A 17,219-nucleotide genomic window follows, 5' to 3' on the forward strand; every position below is an offset into this window, starting at 1 on the left:
TCGACGTTGGTCTTGATGCTTGGAACTTCGCCCGCCATTTGCACCACCAAATCTTGTTGTTACGCCATCATCGCCATCATGCGGCTCAGCTGTTCAACGTTGGTTGCATGCTCATTAGCGTCGCACAGTGGCGCCTCTGCCGTTAAAGCATGGCAAAAATCAAAAAAATTATGAAAGCGTTCGCTAAATGTAATACATGTTTCTAATAGAGAATTTTCCTGGGATCAAGAATATACAACTTTTTTTTCACAGAAAATTACAGCTTACCAGGTAGAGCCGCTCAAAGTTGACCAATTTTCAACATTGGAAAAAATTTGAAATTTTCTTCTTTTTCGTTGTATTTAAAATGGTTTTGTGAGTAAAGAGGGCGGCCTATTTTTAGGCCCTTTTAAAACTTTGATGGAAAAGATAAAAAAATGTTAAAATATGTGCTCCGTCAAATTAACAGTAGTTATTTGTGAAATATTCCGTTACCTAAATTCATAAAGTCTACCTGCGTTCAGCTGAAACTTCACTTTTTACATCAAATAAAGTTAAACAACCTTGGGCATAAATACGCGCCTGAGCAGGTATATATAATTCAGTACGGCCGTAAGGTCGTTTTTGTTATTGGAACTTGTTAACAACATACGTTTTTTAGTTACGAATTGTATACCTGAAATTAATTTTAATAATTTGAGTATGTATATAAAGCTATACATCATACAATGCACATTATCATTCGTCTTTTGGAGATTAAGGAACTAAGTATTCTGTTTACTTAAATAAAGTGAATAGTATTTTTAAATATAGTTCACAATTTAATATTTAGTCAGATACACTCGAAGCCAATTCTAATATGTATCTAGGAAACTCGAAACTGTTTGCGGTGTTTAAATCTACAAAGTCAAGACGGGACTTCGTTGAGGCTATTATGAGAGAATTAGCGAGTGAAACAAGCAATAAAGGAAAGTAAGGCCTGGAAGAAAAAAATGGTTTACAATACATTATGATAGAAAGAAAATGGAAGGACGTCTATCGTAACAATTCAAAATTTCTAAGTAAGCATGAAAACTGGCTAGCTGACAAAAGTTTTTGGACGAAGAAACGCCTAGCACGTCAACCAATCCAACTAGAGGGAGACCAACAAAACCCATAGAAGGGTGTTCTACCTACGCAAGGAAAAGGAAGCTGTCTGATCCACAAAAGCTATGGCCACGACTCATCTTTCAGAAGCACTGGCTATTAAATATAAAAAAGACAAAGAAAACGTAAGTCTCATATAATAGAAGCTGTTGCGGTAGCAAGTCCAGTGCGACTGATGAAGATCAAAAACAGCATTCCCACACCACCAAATGCGCTACCTAGGAAATAAACTCCCGAAGAAGCTTTGGCGCTGTTTATAGATCTCAGTTTAACGAAGAAAAAATATATTATATTGCGTAAGTCATTACTGCAACGTAATGCCGATATTTTACCTGGATACAAAAAAATTACTCAAGCCAAGAAAGAAGCAGTTCCTCTAAGTCCCAAACTAACCGAAGTATCAGCTGAAATTGAGCTACAAAACCTAATGGATCATACGTCTACATGACTCCTTCAAAGTTTTACTAAAGAAAAATTGAAATCACTGCCAAAGGAGCTAGCCTTGATAACTAAGTGGGGCTGTGATGGATCATCAGGACAAAGCGCAAATAAACAAATAATAAATGTAGACGATGACCCAATTACATATAGTAATATGTTTATGGCTTCTATTGTTCCATTACGACTAAAAGATGAAGCTTCAGAATATTGGAAAAATCCACGTCCGTCATTAACTATATTGTGCCGCCCGATATTATTTAAATACGAGAAGGAGTCTTCGGAACTCATAAAAGCTACAGTGAGTGATATAAAAAATCAAATTGCCAAACTAGAACCAACAATAATTGAAATTGAAGGGGGGAATGTTATTACAATTAAGCATGATTTTCTTCTAACAATGGTCGGTGGAAAAGTTTTGAACTTAATAACAAATACGACATCTACAATGAAATGTCCAATTTGTAAGAAGAGCCAAAAGGACTTTGAAAATCTTGATGATTCAATAACTGACGAACTAAATTACGAGTATGGAATATCTCCTTTGCATGTTAGGATAAGACGTATGGAATTTGTTTTGAAGCTGGCTTATACACTACCATAACAAGGAGAAGTTTTCGACGACAATACAAAATGTAAGGAGAAACAAAACAGTAGAAAAAAAATAATTCAGGAGATGCATTCTATAAAGTGATTGTCTTAGAGTTGACTGTCCAAAGTATGGATACGGAAATACAAATGATGGTAACTCCTCAAGAAGATTTTTTGAAAACGATGAAGTGACTGCTCGCATAACAGGAGTTGATAGAGATATTGTGAAAAGATTGGGAGTAATTTTAAATATTTTAAACTGCCATGAACCAGTTAATGGACCCAAATTGGGAGAATATGCATCTAAAACTACAGAGACGCTGCATCAGAAGTATCCTGAGAAGAAACTTACACCAACGGTACAAAACATTTTAGCACATGGAAAAGATTTAAAAGAGTACCAGTGCTTACCATTAGAAGAATTGTCTGAAGAAGCTCAAGAATCTAAGAACAAGGACTACAAAAGATATAGTTGTATGAACACCTGCAAAGTATCACGAGTTAGACAAAACGAAGATCTTTCCAACATGTTAGCTATCTCTTCTGATCCAGTCATATCACCTGTGAGGTATGTAAGAACACAAAAAGATCTTACAGATGCGTATAGCTCAGAAATGGTTGCTTTGTTAGATATATGTTCCAGTGACGATGACTATGTTAAGACAAAATAAGTTTCTCATTTCTTATCACAACAATGAAAAACAGATTTAATAATCAATTTTGTTACTTTATTGAAAAATAAGATATCTATGTACAAGTTAATTTTTTATTTCAAATAAAAGAATTAATTAATTTAGTAATTTACAAATATATAATTTTCGTTATTCCATTTCTCTAAAGTTTATAAAATTTATTATAATGTTTATAGAAATCAATACGTCTATAGAGATTGGTACAAATTGGTAGAGCGGTTACTAAGATCAAACTTTTTAGCATAAATGGGCAGTGCCACTCCCTTTTCCAAAATTCGTTGGCTGTTTAATCTTGAGCTCAAATAAAATTTCATTGAACCACTTTCAATAACATTTAGTTATTAATAAAATACATATTTGGCTTGTAAATAAAAAAAAAACATGTAAAATTTTACGATGAATTTCGAAGCACCTCGTTATTGTGGCACCAAAAAAGGACATTTGAGTTTTATAAGAGTATTGCCATTTAAAAGAAACAATACGTCTATCGATTTTGGTAGTTATTGATTACGTGACTACTTAGATACAACTTTTTATCATAAGTGGGCAGCGCCACGCTATCTTATCAAAATCATTAGTTTATCTTATTTAATGCTTAAATACGTCATTATAAGACAAACCTCCTTTTATTTTTTTTAATTTTTTATTAAAAACATTTTGTTTTTGCATTTTTCTAAAAATGTTCGACTTTGACGAATTTTCACACAATAAAACTTCAAATAATTAGCTTTCATTTGTATTTTAAATTTTTAAAATATCTTCATTGGTTCAAAAGTTATGATTTTTGCAAAGAAAAAACTCAAAAGGCGCCACTGTGCGTCGGTGCGAGGAGCATTTAGGCCGCCGTGAACCATTGCTGGTGCGTTTCGCGAATGAACATGGCCCCCTGTGCACCCACGTTCTCGCTATCGGACATTTGGCACACCAAATCGATTTTCTGCGAGAAGTTCAAACTGTCCCCTGTCTCGTTAAACGACACTCCGTTCGCGAAAGAGACCCTAAGCGGACGTTCAGGGCCAAACGATCCAAAAATCCGCGACGCACACCTATTGAAATAATCCGTAGGCACAAAGTCTATGGGTCGCGGAATCCTGTGTCAATTTGTGTGAAAAGTGAACCAGCAATCTGGGTTTCAAGGGCTCGCACTCGGCTCCTAGTTAAGCGCCTATTAGAATCTAAGATCCCCAATCCCCCAGTAACTGTCTTCGGTATACTTCCTTCTTTCAGACATTCACTGTCTAAACGAAAACAATTGCAGGAAATTCAAAAACGTGACCAGGAACCCTATTGTAACTAACGATTCAGTATTCCCAAAAGCAAACGCCTACTAACGCACAACCCCAAAAAAATTAACACGACAATAAAAATGTAAAAAAGCCAATGAAATGCAATAAAAATATAAAATTTCACTAAAACAGTGGGTATTTGTTTTGACGATATAATTAACAGAAAAAAGGAAATCGACAATCTAGGGGAAAGTGAATTCACCCAGGATCCACTAACCAAAATGTTAATGCAATATGTCTAAAAACAATCCAAGTATTCAAATAATAAATTTTAATAAGTGTGGGTGTACGTATATATTCATGTGTTAAAAATTCAAGTAGATTTTTTTTTTTTTGTTTTTTTATATATATATATATAAATGCCTAAAAAAAAACAATTACTAAAATTTACCCAAAATCCAAGATCAAAAATGAAATGGACGATATAGGACTGCGTAGTAAGTATTGCAAACAAGAAAATTCAAAGCTATTCCGCAAGTTAAGGGATATGATAATACATACAAAATTCAAATGTATAGGAATTCAATATACGTATGTATGTGTATTTTTTCTTTCTTTTGCAAGTCACTAATGAGACATGAAAAGATTAAAAACACCAATATATAACCAAGAAAAATATTCAATATTAAAAATACTTAAAACTAAAATAAAATTAAGATATATAGTTTGTGTGGATGTGTGTGTGTAAAACAAAACTTCAATTCAGGTTTCATGTGCTTAAAACTAAAATCAGATTCCAATCATAGTTTTGTGGCAGTGTTATCCGAAGGAAGATGGTAATCACAAAAAGGAAAAGTAAGTATGAAACAAACTAAGAAACTGTTGGCTGCGAATTGAAAGAAAACCCAAAACTTGAAAACGCAATAAAAAAAATGCTTGGACACAATCCTAAATTATCAAGAATAAAAATTGTTACTGGGGGCGAAAATTCAAAAAAAAAATCAAATTTGAAATTTGCTAAAGAAAAAAATCACTACTGAAGCTGAGTGTGTTTAAGTTTACCTTGGTGTGTGTGGTGCTTGGCGAAGGTTCGGTTAAGGCAGTATATCCGTCCGTATCTACCTACTGTCTAATCAGTTTTCGTGCTGTCCGTGGAAGTGTGGCACATCACGCTCAAGAGCTAGTCCCTAAGAATGGATGCCACACCTCCTCTCCTAACTATCGTGTCGACGACTGCAAACCTCACTTGCCGGCAGTGCTGGACTCCCGGTAAGGTAGCTTAAACAGCTCTTCTTCTGCTAACGTCCGTCTTCTGGCTGAGTTTCATACCAGGTACCACTTAGTCAAATTGCAAAAAAACGGAAGAAGGAATCCTGGCATGCCCACTCAGCTACTCCCAATAACTTTGTCATGATGACACATGTCGACCAGGCGAGCCCAATTGACGTTGTCATCATGACGGTCCCTATACTAAGTCGGAAGAAGGAAATAGGGATTGGGATCGTAAGGACAAGAAGGATCTAATAAAAAAAACTAAGGAAGGAAAGTAAAACAACGGATTAAGAAATTTAAAAGTAACAAATGAGAATTTAGTAATCAAAAGAAAAATGGTAAAATGGAATTTAAAATACGAAATAATTAGCTAACTGAATGAAATGAAAAGGTGATCGGGCTATTTCCGCTGCGAATAGAAAGGCTAAAAACTGAAAGAAAATTTTGGAAACTAAAAAGAATTAAAGCGGATTAATGTAGATCAAAAAACACTAAAAAAATTAACTAAATGAAGATTACCGGGCTATTATCGTTGGGAATAGAAAGGCTCACAACTGAAAGAAAATTTTGGACACTATAAAAATAAAAGCGGAACTTGAAGGATTAATGGAGATAAAAAAAAAATGCAAAACACACTACAAATTTAGAAATGATTAAAAAAACAATGGAAGGACAAAAAAACTAAAAAAGGTGATCGGGCTATTACCGTTGGGCGCCATTGTTACGTGGCTGACTGTTTGGGTGGTGAGGAGCGGCGGCAAGTAGGTATGCTTGCAGGCCCAGGCCAGCTCGTCGCCTTGGGCGGGGTATTGCACCACCGACCTCACCCGCAACCACATGCACAAAAAGGGTTCATACCTGCATATGTATAAGAAAGGAAGGCGAAAGAGCTGAAAAAGATGGAAACATACGTGAGGGGCAGAGTTAATAAGGGGAAAAAGTGGAAGGCCTGTCCTGTCAGGTGGAGTCTTCCCTCCTTCTGCAGTGAAACTTGCACTGCACCGTGGGCACTGTGCTGACTCCTATCTACTTACAGTGGCCCCAAACCTGACCTGGGTCTGTCCGTCCGTCAATAAGTCATTTCCCTATCACTCACCTTCATCTTACCTTACCGTGCACAAGCGCAGCACCAACACCAAAATTCGACTTAGCCCTGCATTATTGAAATGTACGTTTTCATCCAAACATTTTAAATTTTATTAACAATTTAATTTTTGCTTATAACTATACCCTGCAGCTATCTATCCTATAGAATGCAAAAAGAAACCACTTAGAATTAAATTTCAACAAAAAAAGCAAAACCAAAAACATAGAATTTCAATTCAATTCGATTCAATTTAATACAATGGTTTGTAAAGAAAAAAAATATAAATAAATAAAAGTAGCAAGGTGTGGGGTATCTTATTTCCGTAGAAATAAGTATTTGTGATCCACCCTAATATACTATTCTATCAATCTTAAAGATATGCAATTCAAAAAAAAAAAAAAAACGAAGAGGGCGAGCAAAAAAAAATTCAAGAACCCGAATCCCTGACCTATCTCAACCGCCCAAGTAAACATAAAATCAATTTTGTACTAAGCAAAATTATAAATAAAATAAAAATGTAAGGCGCGATAACCTCCGAAGAGATCTAAGGCCGAGCTTCTCTTCCAATTTGCGTCGTGCTCCTCTTGATTTTTCCCTACAAATTGGCCGGACGGGACCTACATGTTTTTATGCCGACTCCGAACGGCATCTGCAAGGCAGATGAGTTTTCACTGAGAGCTTTTCATGGCAGAAATACAATCGGAGCGCTTGCCAGACACTGCCGAGGGGCGACCCCGCTTAGAAAAATTTTCTTCTAATTGAAAAATCTTATTTCTAAAATTTTGATGTTGCTTTGCCCGGGAGTTGAACCCAGGGCATACGGTGTGATAGGCGGAGCACGCTACCATCACACCACGGTGGCCGCAAAATTAGGTCATCGAAATAAAGCAAAAAACCAGTTTGGCATATTATAAACAAAATGTGTGTATGTTTGTAGTTATGTATGTACATATATTCCTTACGTTTAGGTTTCCTTCTTCTATTTTCTCACGAAGATCAGGCATCATATGTTAATATATGTACATACATTCAAATATGTGTATTAGCAAAAATATTGTGGTCAAATTTCACTCACCCATATACTCGTACTCCAATGGCGCCGGTGCAGTTGAGTGGATGTGCTGAATTCGCCGAAATAGCAAGAGTCAAAAACATACATACATACGCTCACGGTAGCCACCCTCAATCACTCAACCAGATCGCTCGCTTGCAATCTTGGTTATTGAGTGTTTTGACAGTATCAATTTTAACAGCGGGCTGATTAGATGCAAAGATTTAAAGAAAAATGTGCATTCTATAAAAAATGTATGTGGTGCGGAAGGGATGAGAGGCAAAAAAAATATATGTTAGAATTGATTTTGCCTATAAAAATCAGTAGAAAACTAAGTACAAAAAAATTGAAAATAGGGCAAAAGTTCAAAATTTTGAGTTAGTACCACCGTAGGTAGCGGAAAAAATGTGCAAAAGAAAAATGTGTACGGTATGTCGCCAATATGAAGAATTTGTTGTTTTTGTTGTTGGTGTGGTGTACGCCGGTAAAAATAAAAATGTAGTGTAGTGCTTTTGGATGCGTGATAATTGTTGTTGGCCGGAATGTCGCCAATATGCAATATGATGAGTTTGTTGTCGGCATTGCGCCGCCAATGTAACCGAGATGGTGTAGTCGCCAAGATGAAAATATATAATAGTTGTGGTTGTTGCGGCCGTATGTTGCCAACAAAAAATGCTGTAGTGGTTGTTGTAGTGTCGGTTTGCCGGTACGAATGTAGTGGCTGTTGTTGCTGCGTTCTAACCCCGCCAATAAAACATGTTGCTAAAATTATGTCGAATGTGTTATTGTTGGGTGCTTTGCCGTCGGCTAAATAAAAACGTAGTGTGGTGCTTGTGGATGGTGGCAATTGTTGTTGGGCGGTATTTCGCCAATGTAAAAATATGAGATGGCTATGGTTGTTTTTGTTGCAGCCCAATGCCGCCTGTGAAAATTGCTATATTTTAAGTTACCAAGTATTTGTTGTTGTTGTTGGGCGGTACGTCGCCAAGAACCGTGCCCAGGGGGTCATATCCGCAGAAAAATCAATTGCGCGCTGAAATTAAATGCAAAAGAAAATCTATTCAGAAAATTCAAAGGTAAAAGCGTTTCTATGTACATGTACGTATACGCAGTTGCCTATGGATTTCATGTCTGCATACTCATATACTCATCTACATACGTATATTTGTATGTAGGGGTGAATGTCGATACAAGTTTTCTTTTGGCTTGCTTGGGAGGTAGGCCAGGTTGAAGACCCAGCTCCCGTCAAGCATGCCTGGAAAAAAATGTATATGTTCTTACCTCCTGCAAAATCTGTTTACAGAAAACTGCTTTCAGCTCTTTGCACGTACCGCGGAGACTTTTCGATGCGCACAATTTTCTTTACAAATCGGGCTAATTCGCGCACTACTAAAGACTATGCACTTTGTTATTTACGGCTGGAAACGCGCACTTCACTTGTAATTTTTCACTACTCACTTGCACTGGGCACTGTTGAAACAAGACTTTGGCCCGTTGACTCAGTTTTCCCCTTCTTTTAGCCGCCGCCGTGGTAAGGAACGTTACCCAGAAATGGAAAATGTTTACTATTACATGCCACACTTTCTTTTCGGCTTTCCCGTATTTTCCATCTATACAATCATGCACTCATACCTTCACACGCTTACCGCTCCACAAAACGAACACCTACACAGATATATTTGGTTCGTGCCTTGATCGCACACACTAATCCACTCACACGTTCATAGCCTTGTACGAATACACATCAACATACATAATACAGAAAAAAACAAACACATAGGTACATGGCATTCGTCAATGCTGCTAAGCTGTTAGTAACATAGTGACTGCTGCTAACAACCTGATGACAACGCGCAACATCTCATTTCGCTGCAACATTGTGTTCATTGTAGGCACAATGTTATCACTACGCTATGTTATTAGGTTAGTGGCAACATTGCGGCTAAGACACGGACCTGGATACAAAACGCATAAACCCATAGACGCATATACACTCTGCCACTTATTTAAGCCAGTATGGAGACAGGCTGTCGTTACAACATACGCTCTGAATTTTTTTAGACTTAGCATAGCTGCAAGGCATTCTAGCTCCGTCACGCTATAATTGCTCTGAGCCTTGTTCAGTTTTTGCGAAAAATGTGCAATTGGGCCTCTATACCGTCTTCATTCTTCTGAGCCAAAACCGCACCAACACCGAGTTTAGATGCATCACATTGGATTATAAATGGCTTTTCATAGTTAGGACTTGGTAGGACAGGGGCGGAACATAAAACTTGCTTAAAAGGATCAAACGACTTTTGTGCTTCATCATTCCAAGTAAAATTTTCGTTTTTCCTTAATAAATTTGTCAATGGTGTTGTAATGGATGCAGAGTTATTTACGAACCGACGGTACCAACAGGCCATTCTAAGGAAACGCCGGACTTGTTTAACAGTAGTTGGTACGGGATAATTCGTAGCTGCCGAAATCTTCTCAGGGTCTGTTCGTAGCGTGCCATTACCCACAATATATCCCAGATACTTCACCTCACTGATGCAAAACTTACTCTTCTCGACATTAATGGTTAAGCCAGCTTTTCTTAAATTATGCGCAACTTCAGAAAGAACGGACATATGCCTATCAAAGTCTTCTGACAATATAAGCAGGTCGTCTAAATAGACAAAAACTTAATTTTTCAATTTGGGTGGAATGACGCGATCCATCAAGCGGCAAAGTGCCTGAGGGGCGCTGCATAAGCCAAAGGGCATTACACAGTATCTATACAACGGACGGTTGGGGACAGTAAAACAAGTATAATCTCGGGAGTTCTCGGACAGGGGGATTAGCCAAAATCTCGACGCAAATCTAGTGAAGTTATGTATTTCGCCTTTGGTTTGCTGCTTAATATACCATCAATATGCGGAAGGGGGTGAGCGTCCTTAACGGTTACGCTATTTAATTTTCGGGAATCAAGACACAGACGGACCTTATTTGGCTTCTTCACTAGAACAACCGGGCTGGACCAAGGACTATTAGGGGACTCTTCGATGACGCCTATCTTAAGCATTTCGTCAATTTCTGCGTGAACAAGCTTTTCTACCGCAGGAGAAATGGGAAAATATCTTTGCTTGATTGGGCGGGCGTTGGGCTGTAGCTCTATTGCGTACTTCACAAGAGACGTTTTCCCGAAGCCTTCCTTCTCACAGCTGGGAAATCTATTTTTAATCATATTCAACTTAAACTTTTGCTCGTCAGTTAAGAAAAGTGCATTATAATCAGGATTTACATCCAGGATAACTTCGGATATAATGTGGGGTGCGATTTGAAATTTAATCCAAAAATCGACGCCCAAAATAACTTTTTGCGACATACTTGGTATGGTATGGTCCTACCCTCAAATTTTACTTCCAAGTGTAATACACCGAAAACTACTTGCGTTTTGCCGCAGTTTCAGACGGACATCGTACGGCACGATCTCATGGACAAACGGACTAATCTTCACCGGGAAGCTATGTTTTTCTGCACGTGAAATCAAAGGTTTTACTGTTGTTTCTATTTCGGGCCTTTGCGGGGGTTCAACTTCAACACCTCGCTCGCTTTCGAGTTTCCCGAACACTTTTCTCATTTCGGCCTATAAACATTTGCTTTGCCACAGCCGCAACAAAATACGCTTCGGTCCTCAAGGCAATCCGTATACTTATGACCATCACTCCTACAGGTCTAGCACACTAATTTCGACGTGTCCAACGATCGTTTTGTCACTTCGCACTCTACATCTACTGGGATTTCATCCTCGTGCTGCAGCTCGTTGGCGTATCTACGCAGTATCTGTCGGTTATTCGCTGACGGAAGCAGGTTGTTTGGTTTATTCATTTCACTCGCAAGACTTTCACCTTTCAAGCAAATCCTACGCAGTTCTGCGAGTGAGGTAATGGGCACATACAGCAACTGTTGTCGGATGCGGGGACGCAGGTTGGGTGCAAAATTTCAATGAATTCGGCTTCTGTTAAGGGTATCTGTAGGGGTTCAGCTAGTTTGAGAACAGAGTTCCTGAAATCGTCAAAGCTCTCGGTCGTACCCTGCTTTCTGCTTCTAATGTGCTCCTTCCACTCAAAATCGCTTTTGTAATGGTGAAAATTAGTTCTGAGGGCTTGACACAGGGAAATCCAAGTGACGCGTTCCACTGGCTGTCGATACTCCCAGTACCAATCTTTCGCATCGTGCAGAAATAGGCTTTGGACATGCTCGCACAGGAGATTAAAATTTCCAAAAAGTGTATCAATTACTTGACATTCGATACGATATATAAATATGTCGACGGACGACCGCGCTGTTCCATCGAAGGTAATGCCCCAGCTCGAAATTAAATGTGCAATTCTTCCGGAATTGGGCACACTCGACATGTCACTAAAACGAAGCTGGTAAATTGCTCGATGGAAAGTTTGGTTGGAGTTGTTGGGTAAATTTGGCATGTCCCTAGGCCAAAATCCAGTGGAATGATTATCTAGGTGGACGTTGTTAGCTACTGGACTACGATTATTGACAGGTGGAACTGCCTGCACGTTTGGATTTTCCCCATTCAAGTTTAGTCTAGCTAGGACATTGGCAAGGTTATCCTCGAGTCTTTGCTCTATCAGACGTGCTACTCGGTTTTAGAGGTCGTCAACCAAAGTTGCCTGCCTAGCCGCTATCACGGCCGGTACTATATTCCTAATCCGACTTTCGTCATCTTTGTTGCCTGGGTCTGGTGCAGGATTACATAGACTCTGAGTACCACCTTCAACCTGACCTTGCTCATTGCGATGCAGCTCTAAATTTTTCTGACGGGTATTTGCGCCTGCACCTTCAAATTCTTTACTAGTGCACTTGGCTCGGCATTGTGGACAAGAGTTGTTCTTTTTCAACCAGTTCAATAGACGTGCTCTGTGAAAGGAATGGGAGCAAGCCGCAGTTAAGATATCGTCGGTATATTCAGGCGCTTCCTGGCAGATTGTGTAGCTATTAACCTGTGGTGGCATCCATCCAGCACCCTGATTATGTGCCATGATATCAAAAGGGTTTATGAAGCAAAAACCGAAAAAGAAATAAATGCAAAAAAAATCGATCCTTATTAAAAAAATTTCAGGAAAGGAACAATTCTGCAATTCCCGCTATACCAGATTCAAAAATGAGAAACGACAATAAGTAAATTTTCCAAAAAAAATTTGATTTCAATCAGTTTTACTAGTTAGATCTCTAAATTAGGTATTGGTTTATACTTTTGAAACTAAAAATAATCGTTGCAAGATACTATCAACTCTTAAATCTGCAGCAAAAAATAAATTATACAAAGTATCACAAAAATCGAAAGGAAACAAAAAATCATCAAAAAGATAGTTGGTCTGACTTCCGCGTTGTGTGGTAGTCAGTTTGGTAGGGGCATTCCAGGAAAAATCCGAAATGAATACTCGAAGCTTTCGGCATAGAAACAGCAATAATAATTAAGGGGAAAAATCAGAAACACTCGAACATGGAATTTGAGATAAATTAGTTTGCCAGAACTTCACAAAGGTGTTAGATAATTACACTATCGGTTGGTTAGCTGACATACAAACGAACTAAAACCACAGTTCCAGATAGCTAACATCCAAACGCTCATGAAATCTGCAAAATCTTAACTCCTCTAAGGTATCTTCGAATAGGTACGTTAGCTTCAGCGGTCAGATCAGTAGACATTAAGCCTTTAGGGTTCTGCAATTCCAGCGTCAGCTCTGAACTACTCTGACTACCTAGACATGGCAAAAAAACTATCAATTAAATTGGTCAAAACAAAACGCATTTAGCTAAAGTTTCGCGATTCCAATCAACCGACTTTGCTTCACAAGAAAACAGAAGGGGTTGTTTAACGCATTGACGCAAATGCGTATTTCTATATTAATTCATTTATTGAATTTAAACTCTTAAAGCTAACAATTGGAACTTAAACGCTGATACTTCACACAGCAAATATATAAAATGGAAAGATAACTAATTCCACAATGGAACGAAAATTTTATGAGATGAAATTTGAATAGTGAATTTGAAGTATATACTTCGGGATTTGGATCCGTCTTGCGGCCGCGCAAGGGCTAGGTGGGCTTCGAGACCCAATCTCACGCAAGGGTGGGGATGACCGCGCAAGGGTTAGATTAAGTTAAGGGAGTACCGCAGCGCAAGTGCTACCTCGGTTGCTTTTATATTGACAGATATAACTTACGATTTTGGGATAATACTTCCTTTCCTTTTCTCCTGGAGTTGGATGTGGCGTAGATGATGATGGTTGTACCCGCGCCGAAGTTGATGATCCGATGCAATTTTCTCAAAAAGTAGATAGTGTTGGCTGCTGGTAGATGTTCGGTGTTCCACGAAACAAGAGAAAGAGTTAATGCATTGCACTTGTATTTATAGCATAGATTAGTGATGGAAAGCAATTCAAACACTGTTGACTGGAAGCACTGGATGGCAACTCCAGTCTACTCTACCGCCAGGGTTGTATGAACGCAAGTCATAACTAGTGAAGTGAACGCAAGTCACTTGGAGAAGTGATCGCAAGTCACAGGTGGGGTTAGGTACAAAAGTTCAATTAAGGACAGGAATATCATTTGCTATTGAAGTGAGCACAACTCACTTAAACAGGGGTCATATAAAAATTTTCAAAAAACGGATAGACAAAAAAAATATATTCCAAGAGGGAATAATTGGTAGGGACCACAAGTCTTCGGCAACAACCTAGTACGCCACCGGTCGTCGGTCAATCGGTCCCTGCTCGGGCGCCATTTTCTGTTACGAGCCCCTTCAGCCTCTTCCTTAAGATGGGCTTGGCTAGCGTGTTAGTAAAAGGGGGAGTGCATTGGCATTAATGCGGGAGCTTCAGCCTGGGGAGGGTTCGAAACACTTTTACCGAACCAAGCCATGATCTGTCAACTTGGGGGCTGAACAAGAACATAAGCTTTGCACACTAACGGAAAGCTACCGGAAAGCCTGAGTACCACCAATTATGCCTGGAAAACACCATACCTAGCAGCGCGTATCTTATTTTGGCGGCTGCTCTTAACCCGCCCTACCATGGCTTTAAAGCTGTTAATAAAGCCCCAAAAGACCAACCACACTACTATGGAATTAGACCGACACAATTAAGCTTACAATTTCATATTTACACATTTTTATTACGGTTCAGCTCATTCTCCTTATAGGTTAAAGAAATTTAAACGTATGAATGACTTAGTGTATGTGGCAATCTAATTGTAAAACTAGTTACAAAGATCTTAATTATATCCGTAACAACTAACCTTTTTTTTCTTGGGTATTGATCAGAAAGAAAAACTAACCTACCTCAACAATATGTACATTATATATTTTACGAGTTCGACGACCTTGCCGCTCACGAGAACTTGGAGTTTAAGTAGAAAGATTAAGAAACCAAAACAAAAATTATTCCTCTAATTCTCTTGGTCTTGCAATGAGATGATTCAAACTCCACACGGGAGAAGTGTATCCATATGTATGTACGAAGGTACGTAAAAAAAATGATGCGATCAACAAAAAAAGAAAGCTTGCATCCATTTGCATATATGTACGTACATACATAATTTGGTTATGTCTCTATCGTAGCACTTATGTACATATACTAAGTAGGTTGGTGGATAAAATGGAATAAGTGAACTTACTTACATGTTTTCCAGTGGTAATAGTTTGCTTACTCCAACGCTGTCGCACGAAGCGAAGAAGGCCTTCCTTGCTTTGTACATAGCTGCTGGTATACGTTCATATGCTTAAAGATTATGATCAATTTTAACCAACCAAATTTACATTAGCAGTTATGTGTGGTTATTTCTATGGCCAATATTGTTTATATGGTTTGCGAAGGGCGCATAATAGGGGTCAAAGAATAACCGCCGCCGACAGGAGCGCCAGCAAAAAAAAAGTGAATTTAAGAGAATGGTGGGCAGTTAGAGGTAAGAGAGTCTCCCAAACATTGGCAAATTCAATGTTTTGGTTTTTTTTTTATTTCTTCCATCTCTTTCTCAAAAGAGCGATAAGGAAATTAATAAAATGGGTGACAATTTACAACATCTTGTGGAACTAGCTGATCATATGGTTTTCTTTTATGTTAATGTACATCGATTAGCTATGTTGTTAAAATGCAATAACTTACTTACAATAAATTGATCCTAATGTTCATGGTTCGAAGGTAAGTGTAACGATTTGACAAAAGGTGTACATTGAGTTAGTTACTCAGTTAGAAGTTATTAAAAAGTCAATTAACATTATTTAAATATGTAGGAACCTAGGAAAATGGCTACATTTTAATTTCTTCAAAAAAAAATTATTTTCATTAGGATGTTCCTCTTCTTCCCTTCCTTGCAGTAGTATAATTATTTGAAGTGAAGCTAAGTATTATTAAATATTTTCTTACTCTATTTAAAAGGTTACATAAAGGTAAGAATTAGACCAAAATAGTGAGAGTAGGTATTATGGCAAATTCATTCCTTTGTGCTTAGGTATGTTTCTATAATTATTTAGACTAACAGGTAAATCTAAAGGTAAGTATAATTAATAATTCACGAATTCACGAATGTTCAGGAACTAAAGGTAAGTTTAGTAGTGACTATTAATTGAAAATGTTCATTGTAGGTTAGGACAAAGTAAGTATGCGCATGTACATCTACATGCAAATGGAATCCAAATCCCTTGTTTTATTTTTACTTTATAATGCGGGTCTTCTAACTCTGGTCTCTAGTGATTTCGGATCTGAAATGGAAAACCGCCTTTTCCACTATCGGGTAAAACTGGGCTGGTTATAAACTTAACTTTTACATGTTCAGGGTTTACAATTATAAAAGTTAAAACTTTCTTAAAAATTCATTATCTAAATGGTTGTATATAAATTTTGCCGGATCTGTGTAGGTCGAGAGGTTATGGTTTTGCTGGCTTCAGGAGTACCACCGCAGCAACACCAGCTTCACATTTATTTTTGCAGACCACTGTTCGATAGGTGCACGATAGACAGCCAAATCACTGTAGGAATCTATATGCCGGTAACTGCATGCGGTGCCTATGAGGCTAGGACTTTTCGAAGTCAGGCGTATTATTTCGGTTAGTTAAAATACACTACTACTTTATATAACCGCACTTAAAAAAACTTGGACTTTTTACTGGAGTTGATTGATGTGTTCGTCAAGGAAGTTCTTCAAGAAAAGAACGCTCTTAAGCCCGGATATGGGCTCGAAGCCCATATGGTGCTTATGCCAAATAGATTCTCGATACATTGTGTTATCAAAAATCATATGTTAACAGTGACAGACTGACGGAAGTTGCAGTGTTAGATAGTACAGGGTGTAGCAACATCACCAAAAATTGCATATAAGCGGAAATGTACGAAATTAAGAAAAAGGTATATGAAAAGTATATTTATAGCTGATCTATGCATGTACCCACGGTACACGGGTAATAATTAAGGGTGGTTTTTATAGACTGACGTGAACATACCTCTGAAGGATGGCCAGTCTTCGTATCCACCATGAAAGACTTCGGTGTCACATGCTGGTAATTTCAAATAAAAACCATTTGAGTTTGAATCATTTATTGGGTGGGAGGGTGTTTCTTGTTGGTTGGTGCTAGTATTGTTGAAAAGCTGTAAGGCTATTAAAATTTCTGATTTGCATGCTTGATAAATTTCCATGCATTTCGCGAATTTTTGCTCAACCGAGCCGCTAACATATGTGTAATTGTCGGAAAAA

Source organism: Eurosta solidaginis, chromosome 1, assembly GCF_040869045.1.
Source record: "Eurosta solidaginis isolate ZX-2024a chromosome 1, ASM4086904v1, whole genome shotgun sequence".
NCBI lineage: Eukaryota > Metazoa > Arthropoda > Insecta > Diptera > Tephritidae > Eurosta > Eurosta solidaginis.